Source organism: Phyllobates terribilis, unplaced genomic scaffold (genome assembly GCF_046119375.1).
Source record: "Phyllobates terribilis strain yellow unplaced genomic scaffold, ASM4611937v1 Scaffold_235__1_contigs__length_3068650, whole genome shotgun sequence".
NCBI lineage: Eukaryota > Metazoa > Chordata > Amphibia > Anura > Dendrobatidae > Phyllobates > Phyllobates terribilis.
Genome location: NW_027362995.1, coordinates 161677 through 185000, shown reverse-complemented (window position 1 = coordinate 185000; position 23324 = coordinate 161677).

The window sequence follows — 23324 nt, the reverse complement described above, 5'->3', positions numbered from 1 at the left end:
CACAGTGCTTGTCAGACCAAATGAGAATCAAAGGAACTGCCCAAGGAGCTCAGAGACAAAATTGTGGCAAGGCACAGATCTGGCCAAGGTTACAAAAGAATTTCTGTATTACTCAATGTTCCTAAGGGCACAGTGGCCTCCATAATCCTTAAATGGAAGAAGTTTGGGACCACCAGAAGTCTTCCTAGACCTGGCCATCCAGCCAAACTGAGCAATCATGGGAGAAGAGACTTGGTGAGAGAGGTAAAGAAGAACCCCAAGATCACTGTGGCTGAGCTCCAGAGATGCAGTAGGGAGATGGGAGAAAGTTCCATAAAGTCAACTATCACTGCAGTCCTCCACCAGTCAAGGACTCCCAGACTATGAGAAATAAGATTCTCTGGTTTGATGAGATGAAGATAGAACTTTTTGGTGATAATTCTAAGCAGTATTTGTGGAGAAAACCAGGCACTGCTCATTACCTGCCCAATACAATCCCAACAGTGAAACATGGTGGTGGCAGCATTGCTATGGGGGTGTTTTTCAGCTGCAGGGACAGGATGACTGGTTGCAATTGAAGGAAACATGAATGTGGCCAAGTACAGAGATATCCTGGATGAAAACCTCTTCCAGAGTGCTCTTGACCTCAGACTTGGCCAAAGGTTCACCTTCCAACAAGACAATGACCCTAAGCACACAGCTAAAATAACAAAGGAGGGGTTTGAGAACCACTCTGTGACCATTCTTGACTAGCCCAGTCAGAGCCCTAACCTAAACCCAATTGAGCGTCTCTGGAAAGACCTGAAAATGGCTGTCCACCAACGTTCAGCATCCAACCTGACGGAACTTGAGAGGATCTGCAAGGAAGAATGGCAGAGGATCCCCAAATCCAGGAGTGAAAAACTTGTTGCACCATTCCGAAGAAGACTCATGGCTGTACTAGCTCAAAAGGGTGCATCTACTCAGTACTGAGCAAAGATTCTGAATACTTATGACCATGTGATATTTCAGTTTTTCTTTTTTAATAAACTTGGAAAAATGTCTACATTTCTGTTTTTTTCAGTCAAGATGGTGTGCAGAGTGTACTTTAATGAGTAAAATATGAACTATTTAGAATTTACCAAATGGCTGCAATGAAACAAAGAGTGAAAAATGTAAAGGGGTCTGAATACTTTCCGTACCCACTGTATTACTGCAGCACACTTACAGAGCAACACAGAATTCGTCACCAGACCTGTATCTACACATGTAAACCTACATAAGAGATATCACTAAAGAGAAGTGTGTTGTACCCCTAAGAAGATATCAAAACCAAAAAGAAGGGAATCCTAGTCAAATACCGCTCAATATATATAATGTTAATAAATATGGAGGAGACGGAGACCCAAACGAAAACAAAGGTTTGTTAAATATATAAACCATTTTATTGTACATCAATTATAAATATAATACCAATAATACAACAATACAAGGTAAGGGGGAGAAGTGCAATTAAAAAACAGGGAGGATGGAAACAATCCCTGAATATAAGGATAGAACCAGATAATGAGGAGCTCCTGTGAGATGAAAAATGCTCTAGAGTTCTAGGGGCAAACACAATTAAGGTGGGCTAGTAATTACTGCAAACTGCGAGACTAAGAAATATGATGAATAGTCTATAAAAAACAGGAAAAAATATGAATATACCTGCAAAAGAAGTATACTAACAAGTAGAATATGCAAGCATATAATCCGGTATAATTAAATAAATTAAATACTAAAACCTCACAGCTAACTGACAATTATATAAGGTATAAATATCAGAGAGTTTAGCTGATCAATTGTGAGTGGCCGTAGTTTTAATAAGAACCCGGAAAAAAGGCTCGATGTTTATAATACGTTTTAACAGTACGCAAAATATAGGTGAAGCAACCCTGATGTTCTACAGCACTAGTGTCTTATAAGTGGCGTGCATTGCAGTCAGTTAAATAAATACATAGTAGAGAGCAGGAAGGCAAAACTTTAAACTTTGCCTGTATAATACCCCTGCAATATCTATATAATAATCAGAAGTTGGTCAAAAGACGAGATGGCCGCAGTAGATGCTAATCCCCAATATGGGGTGCAGGTGAAAATAATGAAGCCAATTAACCCTGGTAGATATAATCATAACAAGAGCATAAAGAGATAAACATATGATGGTATCAGGAGAGCCCGAAGATAATCAGTCATAAAGTATGTGCACCAGTACCATGTCTCACGAGAAGCACAGGAGCATCCAGATGGTGTGTGTGAGCCTCGACATGCATTTCACCAACTGCGGCCTCGTCAGGCTCTCCGGACACCGTCATATGTTTATGTCCTTATGCTTTTGTTATGATTATATCTAGCAGTGTTGCTAGATATAATGCTATGATTTAACAAAAAAAAAAACCTGGCCTCCTCCACCCCTTAATAGCCAGCCATCACACACCTTATTTCCCCCGTCGCCCAGTACAGCTCAATGAGTTGTTATGGAGGAGGGGGAAAAGTGTAACTATAGTCACAGGTAAATGTAATTATTTTACATAGCAAAGCAATACAGCTTTAAATGCTATGATTTAAAAAAAAAAATCTGGCCTTCTTCCACCCCTTAATAGCCAGCCATCACACACCTTATTTCTCCGTTGCCCAGGACAGCTCAATGAGTTGATATAGAGGAGGGGGAAAAGTGTAACTATAGTCACCAGTAGTCACCGGTAAATATAATTTTTTTTACATAGCAATGCAATATAGCTTTAAATGCTATGATTTAAAAAAAAAAAAAAACTGGCCTCCTTCCACCCCTTAATAGCCAGCCATCACACACCTTATTTCCCCGTCGCCCAGGACAGCTCAATGAGTTGTTATAGAGGAGGGGGAAAAGTGTAACTATAGTCACCGGTAGCCACCGGTAAATATAATTATTTCACACAGCAAAGCAATATAGCTTTAAATGCTATGATTTAAAAAAAAAAAAAAAAACTGGCCTCCTTCCACCCCTTAATAGCCAGCCATCTCACACCTTATTTCCCCGTCGCCCAGGACAGCTCAATGAGTTGTTATGGAGGAAGGGGAAAAGTGTAATTATAGTCACCGGTAGTCACCGGTAAATATAATTATTTTACATAGCAAAGCAATATAGCTTTAAATGCAATGATTAAAAAAAAAAAAAAAAAACTGGCCTCCTTCCACCCCTTAATAGCCAGCCATCTCACACCTTATTTCCCCGTCGCCCTGGACAGCTCAATGAGTTGTTATGGAGGAGGGGGAAAAGTGTAACTATAGTCACCGGTAGTCACCGGTAAATATAATTATTTTACATAGCAAAGCAATATAGCTTTCAATGCTATGATTTAAAAAAACAAACAAAAAAAAAAAAACTGGCCTCCTTCCACCCCTTAATAGCCAGCCATCTCACACCTTATTTCCCCGTCGCCCAGGACAGCTCAATGAGTTGTTATGGAGGAGGGGGAAAAGTGTAACTATAGTCACCGGTAGTCACCGGTAAATATAATTATTTTACATAGCAAAGCAATATAGCTTTAAATGCTATGATTTATAAAAAAAAAAAAACTGGCCTCCTTCCACCCCTTAATAGCCAGCCATCTCACACCTTATTTCCCCGTCGCCCAGGACAGCTCAATGAGTTGTTATGGAGGAAGGGGAAAATTGTAATTATAGTCACCGGTAGTCACCGGTAAATATAACTAGAATATTTTTTCTCTTATGTACTATATACATAGCGCAACACTATACATATAGTATCATAAGGCTCTTATTGTCAGGGGCATGTAGTGTGCATGGTATTCCCAGGCACACCATAATGCCACACATAAAAGTCCCTACTGGGCACTTACCTCCCTTGCCTCATCCATCTTTATGGCCATCCTTTTGAACAGGAATATCTTCTGTGTTCTTCTGGGGTCCTGATCCTGGCTTGAGTCCTGACACGCTTATTTCTTGCTTGTCCAGGTCCTGCTTGCCCTTCCGGATCTTCTTATTTTGATGTTCTTCTTGGGGTTTAGGAAGACAGCTTGCTCTGATGATATTAAAGAGCCGGTGGATGGTTTGGGGTTTTCCAGCTGATGTTGGTAAATGAAAACCCCGTGAACAAGGCCTGGTGGTCTGCTGAGAGGGCTGAGTTGTTAGCCTCTGCTGCTTCCAGAATTTGAAGATTGAATGGTCTGGAGCCGCGCTGGATGTTACTTGGCTATAAGAGAAAAAGAAAACACAAGAAGGTGATTACATAAGAACAGTATATAGTAAAGTTCAGGAAAGCTAGAGGCTCTCTACATATGTCAACCAATGATCGGCAGATTTTGTCACTATCTGCTGATCATTTAACATGTATGGGGGCTTACAATCTCACCACTGACAAATCAGCGACCTTCACTGTTATTAGTAATCTGACGAATTTGGAAAAAGTGATTAAAGCTATGTGAAACTATTCATAAATGAGTCTGTATAAAACATCTCCTCTAATACTTACTGGCACAGGAACATGTGGGGGACACATTCTAAGGGCTTCCACCGAGTCCCAGTCAATACGCTGGAAAAACCTATGGGCTCTGATGTTACCATGGACTCCGAGGCGCCTGGCAGGATCTTCCCGGAGGAGCTGCAAAAGAAGAAAAAAAAATGTTTATATTTATATAACAGCTTCATAAATAAAATTTAACTAAAATAAATAAATATTATATATATTTATGAAAAAAAAAAGCCTAATATTAGTGTTTTTTTTCTGACATCTTCAATAATACATGACAGGTAATATATACCATCACGTCACCCCTACAAGTGTTTACGTGTTATATTGAACACGTAAACACTTGACCTAACATGAGATTCCACTCCCACCAATGGAGCTGAATATAATAGTAAATTACCGCTAACATCACAATAAATCACACAATAATATAAAAGTAATACAACTTATATCATGTACTGACCTTTTTAATGATGTTCTTCGCCTCCTTGCTGGAAGCGTTGAATAGTCCTCGATGGTATTTGGACCTGCTGGTAATCATGATGTTCAAAATGATGCCAAATGCATACCAGTCTACCCCAGCATTGTACTCCTCCGCAGCCAGCATCTCAGGAGCCATGAAGCCTGGTGTCCCAGCGTATTCGGTGGCTGTCCGGTCTCCATAGATGTTCTCAAGTGCCAGACCGAAGTCGGCAATCTTTATATGGCCCGTCGCAGCCACCAAGATGTTAGAAGGCTTGAGATCTCTGTGAAGAAGACAAATGGATTCTTATCAGTGTCCGCTGTATAATTCTCAGTATTGCTGAGTATAGTTATAGGCATCACTGGTGGTGGAGGATTAGATGTATTTCTAGTTACCGGTGGATGATGCCCTTAGAATGCAGGTGTTGAATTCCACACACAAGTTCTGCGGCGTAGAATCTGGCCGAAAGAAAAGAGGAGAAAATAGTTTTTAGTGAATCAGAAACTCAGAAATATATATTGCCCAAAAGACTAGACAGGCAGGACTTATCAGGATTTTATATTTCTGGTTATTATATACAAGTATTTATATTATTATAATGGTCTAGAAGGGCAGTCGCACATATCGTATTGATTATAAGGCACCTGGACCTGCTCATCCTAAGTATAGGACATCAATGTTAAAGTAGTGGATAACCTCTTTAAGTTCCTTCTTGCCTATAGGGATACACAATTGCTACTATTACAATGTATATTCATATGGTGTTAAAGGATTATCCAGGATCAGAAAAACATGGTGTCTTTCTTTAAAAAATAACGCCACATGACTAATGTGAATGAGGATGAACTGCGATGCCTCACACAACCTGTGGACAGGTGCGGTGCTATTTTTGGAAATAAAAATTAGAGCTGTATTTTTCTAAGTGTTTCCCTAATAACATCCCTGTGAATGGGAGATATGAATTTACGTGAACGTTAGGGCTAACAATCGAATCAATCTAGTCAGTCTCATTTAGAAAATACATAGCTGTATGGCTTAGACTGTGAATACTGTACCGTGCACTGGGGATGTCAAGACACCCCTTCCTCATCAGGAGATGGTGGAATTCGCCACAGGTGACATACTCCATCCCAAGAAGCACAAGCTCCTGTCAGACAAGACGTAGAAATCAGTCGTATGATAAAGTCATTGTAGCAGTCATACATTTACTAACACTCAATAATCAGTGATTTCTTCTGCGATTTCTTCTGTGATTAATCTCTGTTCCACTTACTCGTGGAGATATAGTTACATAATAATAGCAGTAATGATACTTTCTTCTTTTACTATGTGTTTATTAGTTATTCTAAGTATATACATATAGAAGATATATCTACATATGTAGAATGTGATGTGCTAAATGTACAGCATTACTTTTCACTGTAATGTTGCCTTCTGCATTTCTCACCATTATGAAGTACTCATTAAGAATGACATCCATAGGGGTGGACAAATGACTTCAGATATTGGGAGCCAGTTGAACCACTCCAAGATTTTCCATAGACTTCAATAGAGAAACCCCAAAAGTTAACCGTCAGCATCATATTTCTAGGCACATTGCCTGGTTCCCAGGGTTTGTCCAGTGTTCCCACAGTAGGTGACAGCTACACATACAAGGAGCAGGACATGAAAATGTTTCCAATGCTGAAATGTTAACAAACACCAGATATAAACGTGGACATATCCTGTGCATATAGATGAGTGCACTTTATTCTTTATCCAATATTAATGAACAGGTCACAATTTTACCTTGGTCTGAAAGGCGAATGTGCCATGAAGAAGGAAGGGGCTGCCAGATGCAAGTTGTAACACACGCCGCTCCACCAACGCGCGCTCCTCTCCTTCAGCTAGCAGGTTCCTCTTTGTGATGACTTTTACAGCAAATTGCTGGCGGGTATATCTATCTTCCGCCAGCACCACCTAGAAAAAAATGGTCATTAGTTGATGATCTTCATTAAAGGTGTTGTCTGGCCTTGGGGTACAAGTCTGCAGACACTTTATGTGAGTGTAGACTCATGAGGATTCTCCAGTGATGGGAGCAGATGGTCATTTATCCGGCCTCACTCAATTCCCTTGTATTGAGCGAGCCTGTGTAAGGGGGTGTTGACTGGACCGTCGCATTCATACCCCTGAAGACACCAATCGTGTTGTATTGTAGTGCAGTTTTCAGTATATATGGTGTAATTACATAGTTACAGTATGTCATATTATGTGAATTGTAATATAGAGTGTGATATGGTCATATGTATAATGTATAGTGTACAGCATAGGATTGCGCAAGATAAGACATAGTTTAGGACTTAGGAGTTGACATAGGTAGGATGAGAATAGTGTAAGAAAGTGTTCATGTTTAGGACTAGCTCATAGTGGGAGGGAAAAGTGCCAGTTAAAGGAGACTGCTTCCTGTTTGTAGAGCGTTCGTGAGTGATATAAGATCAAATTCAAGGGCAGTTGGGGCTGATATCAAGAGTGAGTACATATTGTTCTGGGTGATATGAGGCCTTACAAAAATTCACTGCAGACATTCCTGCAATGTCCGGAGATCAGGGCTCGATTCAGGTGCTATGGCAAGCACCTCACCCCTTTACATACAGAGGAAGATGGACGTGCAATTGTGTATGGGAAATGTAACAGATCTCGGGTGTATTGTGGAACTCAACTGGGAAATCCTGGGGCTGACAGGATCAGTGAACGTAGGGATAGTCCAGTTAGAACGTAAATAAATGCTGAAAATGTTCTGTACTATGGAAATAAGAAATGGAGAATGTTGTGCCCGATACTGTGTATTACAATCTGATGCAATTGAACTGTCGAGTAAACTTCTGTGTGTTGAAACGAACTGAGTGTTCCCTAATCTATGTGCGGCAGCTCCTTAAGTTGAAGACCTGGAGACAGCTGGGGCCTGTGGCCTACAAGTGAGTGTAACGCACCCTACACGCAACAGCACATTTGAACTGGCACACAATTTTTCTGTAAAGTGCCAGGGCGACATGGACAGCTGCACATGTCTCGTCGGCACATGACCACATGTATGCAAATTGCATACCTGCAGTTATGCTCCTGCCCATTCCTGGCACCGGCACTGGAGAACCTCAACAGCACACACACTGCACACTGTGAGGACTCACAAGTCTGTAGTCACATAGTTACTGCAGACTTGTACCCTAAGGCCGAACAACTCATTGAAATAAGTGTGGAGGGGAGCAGGAAAGTGACACCATTGCTATTTCTTTAATAATTATTTTATATTTCTACAGTTTCTTACTAGCTTACATACAGGAGATCTAATAGCTATAAACATGGGCACTAGGAAATAACCCCACTAGAATTACCCATTAAAGCTAGGAGGTTAAAGGATTACTTCAGTCTTAGCCATGCATGATTGAGACAGGAATAACTACAACTCCAGAGCTGGTTGGCATTATTCCTGTGTCAGCCATGAAAAGCTGAGATGAGAATCAATATAAACAGACTGTGTTGGGGTGCAGAGCTCAGCTGTACATAGATGCTGGCATCAAAGACCATGCTGCAAATGTATGCCTATCTATACTAGGGTTATTTTGTGCAGCATATATACTTTATCACATTTGGCGTCTATTACACTTTATATGTGTGTAGGAATTATTTCCACCCAACATACCTTTTTCTAATAGCCTATTATGTATACATTACTTAATATTGCTGCATATTCTTTTGTTATGCACCATGGGGTTTGCCTGTGTTTTTAGCCTTATCTGATTTTCTCTTTTTTCATCAGATTTTATCATGTGTCTAAATTGTACTAATAAAATATATACCTTTTATGCTACCTTGGCTATTGCTCATAGTTTTTTGTATAGGTTATTTCAAGATCGATAAAGATTTAAGCAAAACAAAAGATCATTTTACCCTATGAAAGACCACTTTGCTTGTTTGTCGGGCGAACGTCAGCCTGTTTCCACTGGTTTCCGATAACTGCGCAGTGTGAATGCACCTTAATCTGCAGCACAGACCTGAGACTACATTTGCAGACACTTTGTCCTGATCCTAAACTCCTTTTCACTCCACAGCACCTCTGGTGTCAGGTTTTATGTTGCAGTGATGCCAGGAGTTAGGCTATGTGCCCACGATGCAGAAATGAAGCAGAAAATTTCTGCAGCATTTCTGCATCTCCCTGGCAGAAAAAACGCATGCAGATTGTACATGCAGATTGTGCATGCTTTTTTCCTGCAGAATACATGCGGATCCACATGCGGATTCACATGCGTTTCCGCATGCAGATTGACAAGCGCTTTCCAGGCGATAGCATCACTTGGAAAGTGCTTGACAACTAGGTCACACTGTATAAATCCATGCAAACAGCATGGATTTATACAGTGTGAAACGTAAAAATAAAATAAAATAAAGCTATACTCACCCCCGATGCCCCGGCGTGGCTGCAGCGCTCCTTCCTGTCTAGTTCCCGGCTGCCGGCATATCGTGAGACAGAGCGGTGAAGGGCCTGCGGTCACATGACTGTGACGTCACCGAAGGTCCTTCAGCGATGCCGGCATGCAGAGAAGCCTTCGGAAAGGTGAGTATTAACTTTATTTATTATTTTATTCCTTTTTTTTACAGGAACAATGGTACCCAGGTCTGGATGAGAGTCTTCTCTCCTCCAGAACTGGGTACCATCCGTACATAGAGACGCATAGAATTCACTTGTAGAAATGTACAGACGCGCATTCTATGCGTCTCAATGCAAGTCAATAGCGGGGCTTCCGCTGCGCTTCCGCAAAATTAAATGACATGCTGCAGATTTTTGTACGCAGCATAAACGCTGCGGAAAAATGCGCAGCATGTGCATAGAACATGCGGAATCCCCTTGGGGACCATGGGGTGCGGATTACCTAGTGTTTCACAAGCGTTTCCGCTGCGGAAATTCCGCATCATAAACGCTTGAAAAACGCTACGTGGGCACCCAGCCTTATAAGAATTGCAGAAAACACGAGAGGTGAATATATTGTGAAGAGTATGCTTTGGGATATTTGCTGGCTTCTCTGGTAAACAAGGAGCTCTCTCCTTTTCCCAGGAATGTCCTAAAAAATCAGAGAGTTGTCTGTAATAGTATTAGGAGGCTTGTCCTCAATTCGATTTTTGTCCTAACTTCAGGGAGTAGTATGATTAAAAAAATAAAACGATACTACCCTGATAAATCCTTTGCTATTCCAGAGCCTGGCACAGTAGTCCAAACCTGCACTTGTTTACCTTGCTGCAGACAATCACTGGTCTCATTGAGGATGTCTCTATTTATTGGACAAAACCATTGAGACGAGTCATTGGTTAGGAATCAGGAGAATGTATGAGACGTCACCACTGCTGACACGGAATTTTTTGAATTATTACTTTTTAACTGTGGACAATATCTTTAATAAATGTCATTCTCAGTACACACACATATATTTACTCATACTTATGTAGCTACGTACATGCAGATGTACAATGTAGTGCCTTGAAAAAGTATTCACATCCTGTGAACTTTTCCACATTATTTCAAGTTACATGCAAAAACTTAAATGTATTTTATTGGAATTTTATGTGATATACCAACACAGAGTACAAGTATTTGTGAAGTGTAAAGGAAATGATACATGTTTTTCTGAATATTTTAAAAATGTAAATCTGAAAATTGTGACGTGCATTTGTATTCAGCCCCTCTGAGTCAACACTTTGTAGGACCACCTTTTGCTGCAATTACTGCTGCAAGGTATTTTTCTACCAGCTTTGCACTATAGGTTGAAATTTTTGCCCACTCTTCTTTGCAAACTAGCTGTGAGATTGGATAGAGAGCGTTTGTGAACAACAATTTTTAAGCCTTGCCACAAATTCTCAATGAGATTTATGTCTGGACTTTAACTGGGCTATATAAACACACGAGTATGTTTTTATTTAAACCATCTTATTGTAGCTCTGGAAGTATGTTTAGAGTCGTTGTCCTGCGGGAAGGTGAACCTTCATCTCTGTTTCAAGTTTTTCCAGCCTCTAACAGGTTTTTCCTACAAGATTGTCTTGTATTTAGCTCCATCCATCTTCTAATCAACTCTGACGAGCATCCCTGTTAAAGGAAAGCATCCCCACAGCATGATGATTCCACCACCATGTTTGACGGTGGGGATGGTGTTTTCAGGGTGATCTGCAGTGTTAGTTTTCCTCCACACTTAGTGTTTTTCATTTAGCAAAAAATTTAAATTATTGGTCTCATCTGACCAGAGCACATTCTTCCACATTCTATGTGGGTGACACAGCTAGCATGGATAAAGGTGGATGAAAGTGCTCTGGTCACATATTTGCATGTAGAGTTTCTACGGCAGCTGTCACTTCTGCATGATGTTGTCTATACAGGTGTCTGGCCCACACTTGCACAGCCAACAGGATCGTGCACCTGTATTGAAAAATAGATGTTGTTATCTGCTGGCCATCCAAGATTCCAAGGTGCAGGCATGTGGGGAAAACAGCAGCACCTGCAACTTCCTAGTGCAGAAGTTAGAGGCACCAGAAAAATACTTTAACCCACTGTAGACTATCAGAAAACACTATTACACATATATAGGCAGCAACACATTTGGAAACCGCCCTGCATCTGCCTTTGTCAGAAACACCTGAATTTGGGGATCTAAGATGGTTATTAACAGTGTTATTCTCTACTTCATTCATGATCTTATATTGTATAGCAAACAATATACAATCTGGGCTCGTAATGTTATAGGTTCTTACCTTTCCAAAACTCCCCCGGCCAAGCACTTGATGAAAATCTAGTCTCTTGATGTTGTCAGAGATTGTGCTGCCGGGGAGAGATGGCCGCACACCACTGTCTCCTAAAATGGCAAACAGAAATAAGACGAGAAATTAGAAAAAGAATTTACTGTCCATGTATAAAGTGTTGGTTATTTTGTAACCTTAGCAGAGAATTCAGTTTTGGTCAGCATTGGAGTATTCATCTTTGTAAACATATTGCTTTATGCTGTTAATTGAAAAACAGACTATAATTTACTATTCAGTTTAGCACAAAGGGTTAATTATGTTATTACAAAATGGAGAATCAGTATCATTTATGTGCGGAATAATACTGGTAGCACAGTGATTGTCCTATATTAAGTGTACTGCCTTAGAAAACAATTACAGCTCAACGCTAATATTGTCCTGCAACAGTGTTAAAGGGCCCCTTCCCCTGGGACTGAGAAGTGGGTATACGTTTCGCATGTATAGGCACTCTACCTGAAGCCCTCCATTAGCTCCCCGATGCCTCCTCTGCTGGGATAGGCGTTCCTTTCCTCCTGCTTCCAAGATGACGGTCATAGCAGCATGGAGTACACTGGTAAATCTAAACCTCACCTCTCCTGCCTTTCCTTTCCCATCCCACAGCACAGAAAAGACAGGGAAGATGTGGTTTAGACTTACCAAACTGGTGGCCATCTTGGAGGTAGTAGGAACAGAACACAGATCTAAGCAATGGAGGTAGCGGGAGGCAAAAGAAGGGCGTCAGGAAGGATGACTGTATATTTACAAAGTGTAGTAACTTTTCAGTCTCAGGGTATAAGGTTGCTTTAATATACATTTTTTCCTATACTCAGTCACTAAGTTGCAAAGAGGGGAATTTATTAAATATACATAAAAAAACAAATACATTTTAATCAGATTGATTCTTCCTTGTTCCTCCATATTTTTGCCATTCTGCTAAAACGACTCAACACCGGTATGACATTCACTTCTATATAGTCCACCATCTTATGTGATATATTTAATGCCAAATATTTCAAACTGTTGCCCTCTTGGATAATAAGTATATCACCATCTGTAATTTGGAAATTCATGTCCAATAATGATATCTGACTTATTCCAATTAATCTTCAATCCAGAAAAAATACCAAATCCATTCACCAATGTAATATCTGTCCTTAGATCTTCCTTTACATTTATTAAAATAATAACAAATCACCTGTGTACATCGCTAATATTTCCTCCTGAGTCCAAAACTGAGAACCCCTTATTCCTTTACAACCTTAGGCTGTGTGCCCACAATGCGTTTTTAATGCGTTTCCGCAGCGTTTTTATAGCTGCTGAAACGCATTAAAAACGCATGGTAGAAGGGCAGCAATGTTCCCCAATGATAATCCGCATGTGCTGTGCACATGCTGCGAAAATTTCCGCTGCGGAAAAAAACGCAGCGCTACCAATTATTTTGCAGAAGTGCTGCGTCTTCGCCGCCATTGACTTGCTTTAGATCACATGGATTACGCATCACTGTATATGTAGATGCGTAATCCACGCGTTCCAATGTGCAGATGGTACCCGGGTGTAGATGAGAGGAGAGTCTCCTCCACACCCAGGTACCATTAAAAAATCTGTAAAAAAAGAATAAAATAAAAAATAACTGTCTACTTACCTTCTGTCGGCCCGCGCTGCGCTCCTACTTGCTTCCCGGCACTTTGCAATGAATTGAAGGACCTGCGCTGACGTCAGAGTCATGTGACGGGTCACGCGATGCTGACGTCGGCAGGTCTTTCAATTCACTGTTGCCGGCAAGGGAGAACGGAGTGTAAAGCAGGACACCGGGGGCCATCGGAGGGTAAGTATACATTTATTTTTTTATTTTTACCACTCTCTCGGGTCACACTATATAAATCCATGCAATTTGCATGAATTTATATAGTGTGACCTAGTTGTCACAAGCACTTTCCAAGTGATGCTAATCGCTTGGAAAGCGCTTGTCAATCCGCATGCGGAAATGTCAGTGAATAAAGCTCCATTTCCGCTTGTCCCTGGCAGGAAAACGCATGTACAATCCGCATGTACAATCCGCATGTACAATCCGCATGTACAATCCACATGTACAATCCGCATGCGTTTTTTTCTGCCAGGGAGATGCAGAAACGCTCAGGAAAAAATCCTGAGCATTTCTGCATTGTGGGCACATAGCCTTATATATGGTCAATAAGTAGGGCAAAGAGCAGCTTGGATTAGGAAATCCATGTCTTGTGCCCATAAAAAGGACAAAACGCTGGGACATAACCCCATGCACCTACTACTTTAGGAGGGCACCATCTAATAACTGGGATCTACCTGCCACATGTCATACAACATCATACGAATTTCAAAAAGAAAAGAAGACATGCACCTAAGCGGTGATCACCTGAAGAAATAATCACGGAATATTTGAATATAAATTACATCAATTTATTACAGTATCTCCTGACACATATATAAGAATACGCACAAAAAAAATTATTTTAAAACACCATTAAAAATAGTGGAGGAATCCACTGCTTGAGGAACCCACTACTTTAGAGACCTTCCCATATTATAATGACAGAAAATACAATAAAGTGCAGTCAAATAGATGAACTCTAACAGGCTGTATAGAATATCTATGATGGTCAATATTGCACAAGCCCAAAGTATTCTATATAAATAGAGAATACACAAAAAACAATATGTATATAAAGTGCAACAACAGGTATCTGTGTGAAAATCAATATGGTGTCCCTGTATACAGGGTAATAGGTCTATAGAACAGTATAATTGTAAACTGGCGATTGCCAATAGACCCTTTCACCTCACACTGGAGATGACTACTCCATAACCACTCCATCACATACACTCAATTGTGGCCACCCGTGCTGCCCCAGCAAAAAATAATAGTAGAGCCAATTAAACAATATGATCATAGAAAGCAAATACTCAATCAAATCAGCCTGTAAATGGGAAGGTGCAAATGGGACCTCAGTGCCCAGTGCGTGTCGCCACACACGGTGGCTTCATCAGGGGCATTTAAAGTACATATCCTCGTGTCCCGGTATATATGTAGCCTAGAATCAAAATAATTACCGAGAAAATGTTTAATTTACCTGGAGAGTGCAGTTTATGAAGTCCGAATAAACCCACCTTGGACATTTTTAAAGAAACTGACTCCTGTGACTATCTTAAAAGTGGCTGAGTGAGTACCAACCCAGTTACAATTAGTGGAGAATGTGGGCAAGATTCCAGGAAAACGTGTACCTGCCACAGAGATCGATGGATGTCCTGGGTAAAGGCCGCCAGCCAGCCAGAGATGTCCGGCACCATGAAAGAGCCACTCAAACACCTGCTGCAAAGCCAACAACAGCAGCACCGGCAGCACTTGCAGAGCCAGCAGAGCCTGCAACAGCAGCACCGGGAGCAGCAACAGATGCAGCAAGAGACTAATAAACTTCTGATGCAGCAGATTCAGCAGCAACAACGGCAGATGGAACTTCTAGCGGGGAAAGTTCGGAGCAGAGAGGCCGTCCCTCCCTCAACTCCAGGTAATGATTCACACGTCAGGAAGACGGTAAGAAGAGCATTGCAAAAGATTACTCCGGGTGATGACGTCGAGGTCCTAACGTTCTTTGGGAGGGTGGCGGAGCGGGAGAGATTGCCTCCAGAGCAGTGGGCGGAGGTGCTGGTGCCATATTTAATGGGCCAGCCTCAGAAAGCCCATTATGACTTGTTTGGCCCTGCAGGACGCAAAGGAGTGCGCCAAATTAAAAACAGAAATTTTGGCGCGCTTGGGAGTGACTCTGACTGTTAGGGTGCAACGGGTGCACCACTGGGCCTATTGCAGTGACAAACCTCCCAGGTCCCAAATGTTCGACCTCCTACACTTGGTTCAAAGTGGTTGTAACCTCAATCTTCCTCCCCAGTACAGATGGTGGAAAAGGTCATCATGGACAGGTTCATCCACTCCCTTCCAAAGTCGGTGCAAGCCTGGGTTGCCCAGGGAGATCCCCGTAAAAGCTGCTGAGTGAGTATCAACCCCCTTAAAGGAGTTTATACAAAATTTCTCCATTGCCAAAAACCATATCAATAGGGAATCAGGATTGCTAAGTCTTAGAGTAACATGAATCCTGATAATCCTTGGGATTAATAAGCCTCTTCCCCAAAAAATTCTTCCAGAGGATTGGAAAAGATGTTGTATCACTAGACTTTGACGCACGTCTACATGATTTTCTATTACAGGTAAAGTCAATTACAGTATTAAAATCTCCTACAATCAAAATCGGATATTGCAAGTTTTCACTTTCTTCATAGTGAAGCTCAGATTTATATGGGAGAGGAATACAGGTGTTTGCAATTTCTAACCTTATGTTGTTAATTTTACATTTCAACAGTTTATATATATATATATATATATATATATATATATATTTATATATATATATATCTTACTTCTACCCTGTGTAATACATACTTATATTTACACCCCTTTGAACAAGGATAAAGACCCTCGTGAGTAGATATTATGTACAGCATGATATACATGTACTTGACAACCCACTTTTAGCTACTTTCTTGAATCACTATCTGAATGTGTCTTTTGAAGACATATCAGAGACATCAGATCTCTTCTCATCCAAGCAAAGAAATACCATTTCAACTTATCTTAAACCCTTCTAACATTAAATTAGATAACTTTCACCATATTAAAATAATAATTAAGTTAAAATATCCCTCCTCTTCTGATACCTCCCCCACTCCACCTTCCACTTCACCCCTTCAAACCATCTCCCACTCTTAGCTCCCCAACTACACGTTAGGCCGGGTCACACAAGTGTTGATTCTCTCATGTGAGAGAATTGGATCATTTATGCTAATGACACTAGGCTCAAGCTCTGACCAGAGTTTGAGCCGAGTGTCAGTTTACTGGGATCCGTTTCTCTTGTTTGAGACAATCATATTACAGGTGCGGAGAAGATGGAGAACTTCGTTTCTCCAACTTTTCCATCGTCTGTGTCTGCATAAATCAAACTGCACTGGGATGAAATCCAAGTCTGGGCCAAGGTTTTACACGCACCCATAGACTTGTATGGGTGCATGTGATCCGATTTGCTGAGCCACTCTCAGCGTGCTGCAATTGTTTTCCCATGCCGAATCGTCATGAGCAAAAACATTTCAGATCTGCACTGCCCCATAGTATAATATTGGGCTGAGTGCTGTCTGATAAAACATCAGAGAGCACTCTACTATGTCATACAGCAGTGTGAACGAGTTCTTAGAGAACTCCTCAACCAGACATCCACCCACCCTCCAACTAACCTGCCTTAAATAAATGAATCTTCCATAATCAATTGTAAGGGAGAATATCTCTCTATTTACATCTCAAAAACCCTTAGATTAGCCACTGACACAGAATTTAAGAAAACAAATAGTAAGATATTGTATGGTAATTCAATAGTGTATTAAATAATGTTTAAGTGCATTTATAAAATGACCCTAAAAATTCTTTATTAGATGTAGATATTTGAGTCTTAAAAGAAGTAGTAATAAGATCTTATTAATACGTATTTTGTCTCAAACTCTGTTTACAGTTATGAGGAAATGGAAGGTAAAAGAACAACCTGAATTAAATTAATTGATAAGCGAAAAAAGAGAAAGTGGTCTACGATAATAAAAATCAGACAACTGTTTATGAGCATATCTGGGAAGAATGGACAGGTGTAGAGCAATGCTAGTTATGGGGTGAAGGGTTTTCCTTGTATCCTCCCCTTCAGTTTGGGGGTGCAGGTGGGGTTTGTTTTGATTCAAGGGAGGAGGGATGATGGAATAATATGGAAGGGTTAATATTTGTTCCATTTTGTTTTTCTTAAACAGATGATTGAAGCGTATGGATATTTATTGTATATGAGAGAATATAAATAAATGTTATATGTGAAGTACTATAACTGCATTAAAATAAATGAGATTATTGCAACATATTACTATTTAATAAACTATTTGTAATCTTTAAGAAAAAAAAATAGCAAGGAGGGGAATTTTATATGCATTTGTTGGAAATGTGTTTTTTGAGTATAAATGGTGCAAGATAAAAGATCTTCACCCTGAGGTTTCTGCCCCCATAATCAGTGCAGGAGAGCAAATGCTATGCAAAACCATGAATCTGCAACAACAGTAGTGGATTTTCTGTTTCCCATTTTGCTACAATGAATAATAATGGTACATACCCTCAAAATGGTACTTACCACACTAAAGAAATAGAGGCTACATACACATGCATCTCACTAAATTAGAATATTATCAAAAAGTTTATTTATTTCAGTTATTCAATACAAAAAGTGAAACTCACATATTATATAGAGTCATTACAAGCAGAGTGATCTATTTCAAGTGTTTATTTCTGTTAATGTAGATGATTATGGCTAACAGCCAATGAAAACACAAGCGTCATTATCTCAGTAAATTAGAATACTTTATAACAACAGCTGGAAAAATGTTTTTAAAATCTGAAATGTTGGCCTACTGAAATGTATGTTCAGTAAATGCACTCAATACTTGTTCGGGCTCCTTTTGCATCAATTACTGCATCAATGCGGCAATGTGGCATGGAGGCGATCAGCCTGTGGCACTGCTGAGGTGTTATGAAAGCCCAGGTTGCTTTGATAGCAGCCTTCAGCTCGTCTGCATTGTTGGGTCTGGTGTCTCTCATCTTCCTCTTGACAATACCCCATAGATTCTCTATGGGGTTAAGGTCAGGCGAGTTTACTGGCCAATCAAGCACAGTGATACTGTTGGTTTTAAACCAGGTATTGGTACTTTTGGCAGTGTGGACAGGTGCCAAGTCCTGCTGGAGAATGAAATTTCCATCTCCAAAAAGCTTGTTAGCAGAGGGAAGCATGAAGTGCTCTAAAATTTCCTGGTAGACGGCTGCGCTGACTTTGGCCTGGAAAAAACACAATGGACCTACACCAGCAGATGACATGACTCCCCAAACCATCACTGATTGTGGAAACTTCACACTAGACCTCAAGCAGCTTGGATTGTGGCCTCTCCACTCTTCCTCCAGACTCTGGGACCTTGATTTCCAAATGAAAATTGGAACTCTGGGACCTTGTGGGGTGTGTCAATGACTGCCTTCTGGACATCTGTCAAGTCAGAAGTCTTCCCCATGATTGTGGAGCCTACTGAAACAGACTAAGGGACTTTTTAAATGCTTAGGAAGCCTTTGGAGGTGTTTTTTGTTAATTATTCTAATTTACTGAGACAATGACTTTTGTGTTTTCATTGGCTGTAAGCCATAGTCATCAACATTAACAGAAATAAACACTTGAAATAGAAAGGGTGCTTCTACTCAATACTGAGCCAAGGGTCTGAATTCTTATGACCATGTGATATTTCAGGGTTTTTTTTTAATAAATTTGCAAAAATTTCTACATTTCTGTTTTTTTTCAGTCAAGATGGGATGCAGAGTGTACGTTAATGAGAAAAAAAATGAAATTTTTAGAATTTACCAAATGGCTGCAATGAAACAAAGAGTGAAAAATTTAAAGGGGTCTGAATACTTTCTGTACCCACTGTATGCCCACATACTGTCCCTCTCCAAAATATTCCCCTGTACATTGCCCGATTGAATGAAGGACCCCCCACCACAATTGTGCCCCCTTTGACAATTGTCACCCTCATTATGTGCCCTCACTGTAACATTAGCCCCTTCCTTCCTCATCCACAATGATATAATTAATTTAATCTTTGGCTCCTTGACTTACTATTGGCTGTGCCATCTCTTCTCCTCTGAGGTGTTTGGGTGCCGACAATAGTGTGATGACGTCAGCAGCGTGCCGAGCAGCAGCATGTCGAGGCTGGGACTGACGAGCGCTGTTTTACCCTAGTCCCGATGACAGTGTTCAAATATGTTTGCGTCTGAAACATTTGAATATAAGAAGATGGGAGCTCCATATCCTGGACGGCTCCATGGGCTGCAGCAAAACTTTGGTGGGCTGCATGCGGTACATGAGCTGTTAGTTGTGCAGGTCTGTTCTAAAACAACACTACATTGTATAACACCTGCACCAGATTGTGCAGTTACCTCAGCCGGGAGCCTACCGGTAGTCACAGTCGGACTCCCTATAGAGAAGGTAGAGAGGATTTATTACCATCTCTGGCTTTTCAATTACTGTGATAGATGTTAGAAATGCATTGGGGAAATATTGGCCCATTTTGAAGCAAGACCTAGTCCTTTCCAAATGTACTACACCAGTCCCTTCCACCACCTATAGAAGGGCGATGAACCTGAGGGACTTGCTGGTACATAGTTACCATAAAGATCCGGGACCAGAGAAAGCCTTCAGCTCAAAAGGCCCCAGATGGGGCTTCTATCCATGCAAGAACTGTGCGGCCTGTGTAAATCTGGTGCGGTGTACATCCTTCCCATCAAGTGATGGTCATAAGGAGTTTCAAATCACACAGCATACATCTTGCAATACAGAAGGCGTAATCAACCACGCCTTGTGTCCATGTGGCCTCATCTATGTGGGTCTTACTTTTCGCCAACTGAGAGTGCGTGTGAGGGAGCACGTGCAAGATATTAAGAATGCATCAGAATCTCTTGCCGATACTGTATTGAAGCCTATCCCAAGGCATTTCAAGTTAAAACATGGGTGTGATGCTAGCCTCCTCCAAATTCGGGGTATTGACCGGATATTAATTGACTGGGGGGGGGGGGATTGGAGAAAGACCGTTGGTGGATTATGAAAATTGATTGCATATGCCCCAAAGGCCTCAACGAGGTCCTCAGTTTTGTCCCTTTCTTGTAATGTGCTATTGTGTTTAGGTTTTACTTATGTTTTATGCTGTTTATAACTTCTCACTTTTTTATTTACATGCAGGGTATCCAGTATTTTTGTACACTCTACTGTGAGACAGATGCTGGACCACCACTCACTTGGAGGATCTTCTTCTCCCTTCCCTCCCTCCCTTTTTCTGCCCCCCTCGGGGACCGGGTGCCTGATCGTCCTTGCGGGCCAGCGCTCCACGCGTCTCCCTTTTTATGGATATGTACTCACCTTTCAGCAGCATCCCGCCCTGCTGCTCTCTCTTTTTCGGACCTGTCTATTTCCTGTGCGGTGTGCCACTAATTGATTCCATCCGCTATAAGCATTTTTTATAAAACATTTTACTCACTATTGTTATTCATCGGCTTTTACTCTTTGTTTATTGTTGCTTTAAATCTGTGATTTTGGATGCAAAAAAAGGGCACTTTAAGATGCACTTCCTGTGTCACACTGACACGTCAGTATTCCTATCACTTGTATATTTTTTATTTTATTTTTTCGATTCCTCTTGCCCATTGTGGCTTATAATTTTCTGATTTTTTTATTGTACATTTTCCATTATACTGATGTCAGTAGCTATGTTACTATATAACACATGTCTATGCTCACTCGTATGTGAAGGGCACACATACATTTGTATTGTGACATTAACTATCTCTTCATACTATTGTTATTTATTATATTTATTTTACCTGTGATTGGTCTCACTTGTAGTGATGGGCGAGCGTGGTTTGTTAACCCTTTCAGCGAGCATGCTCGGGTGCTCGCCCAGTATCTTCAGCGTGCTGAGGTGTTATGTTTGAGTTATTGTGTGTGCATGATTTGCGACTGACAGCTTTAATACATGTGAGGAAAGCCTAACAAACAGGCATTCTTCACATGTGTTAAAGCTGTCAAACAGTCGCAAATCATGCACACACAGTGACTCAAACATGATATTCAAGTACACTGAAGATGCTCGGAAAACACTCGAGCATGCTCATAAATCTCGAGTAACGAACGTGCTCGCTCATCACTACTCACTAGTGTAACACTTTCACGTAACATATGTGGTTTTTCACGTTGCTGTGATTCTGGTTGCCATTGGATGCATCCGACATCTGCACCACATGGGCTTGGTCACGAAATAATAATAAAAAATATTCACACAATTCGTGCACTCTCTGTTTATTATTGTTTCCATGTTTTCATTCACTTGTCACATCTTCATTTTTTCTTCCTTTTCCCTTTCCCTTCCCTCCCCTCTTTTTTACCACCATTAGTTTTGCACATTTATGCACAATTTATAACTTTGTTCTGTTGATACTCATGGTATTCCCATATTCTCTGTACCATATTGAGTACATATTATATTATATTGTCTCATGACTCTCTCTATATATACTCCTTTATATTTAATAATGATACTTTGGGTATTACTTGGTGGACATTATACTTTATACACATATGTTGTATATAATTCTCACAATATGATGTCTATATTTTCCTGATTGTGTGTTTTCATATATTATTTTCCCTCTTTTATCTACATCTTTGTATCTTTGTGTATTTATATATATATATATATATATATATATATATATATATATATATATAGTGGTCCAAAAGTAGGTGGACAGAAAATAATAACATTTATTTTGATTTATATATAAAATTATATTTACTAACACAAGCATAACATTGACAATTACATTTTATTCTGAACAATAACACAAAAGCCCTTAAATGTTATCAATGCAGGGGCTCAAACTGTTTTCCATTACAATTTGCACAGCTTTGAAGTCGCCTCTTGCGCTTCAACAAACTTTTTTGCACAAGTCTCTTTGGGTATTAATTTCTTGAAGTGCATCTCTTATGTCATTTTTCAAGTCACTGACACTTTTTGGTTTTCGACTATAAACTTTGTCCTTGAGTACTCCCCAAAAGAAAAAATCCATTGGGGTCAAGTCTGGTGAACGTACCGGCCAATCAAGTGGGCCTCTTCGGCCAATCCATTTATTAGGAAATGTTTCATCAGGATACTCGCGGATTACTCTTGAATAATGTGGAGGGGCCCCAACTTGTTGGAAATAGACTTTTTTTTTCAAAGAGTCTGTGAGGAATGAAAAGTGGAATCTGATTGGTTGCTAAGGGCAACTGAGCCAGTTTTACTTTACACCATGTTTGATAAATCTCCCCCTTCATAACCTTATTACACTTTCTGTCCACCTACTTTCGGACCACCCTGTATATATATATATATATATATATAATATAACCGGGGATGCATCCCTCTGTCTGAAGCCTCGATAGACTGCGCATGCGCGACGCACAGTCTGGCTTCAGACAGAATCATGCATCCAGCCGTTACAGGTAAGAGGAGGTGTATGGCGCCGGAGATCGCGGTATGCGTAGACACTGAACACATACCGCGTTCTCCGGCGCCATACTTGCATACTTACCTGACCGGGAGGAGCGTTGCCACGGCACCTCTCTTCTGGCCGGAGACCGGGGGCAGGAGTGAGGCGTCGGATCGGCGCGTGCACATAGCGCTATCCTTTGCCATTTTACTGAAGACACATTTACAGTGTGTCTTCAGCAAAATGGCGCCGGACAGCGCAGTGCCCCGGCGCTGCTCTCCTCCCCTGGCCTCCGGCAGAAGAGGACGCAGCAGCGCTGGAGCACAGAGAACAAAGGTGAGTATAACTCTTTATTTTTTTTTGTATGTGTGTACAGTGTGAAATGGATGAGGGGGCCACACATATCAGGATTGTGGGGTGAGGGGACCATGCATATACCA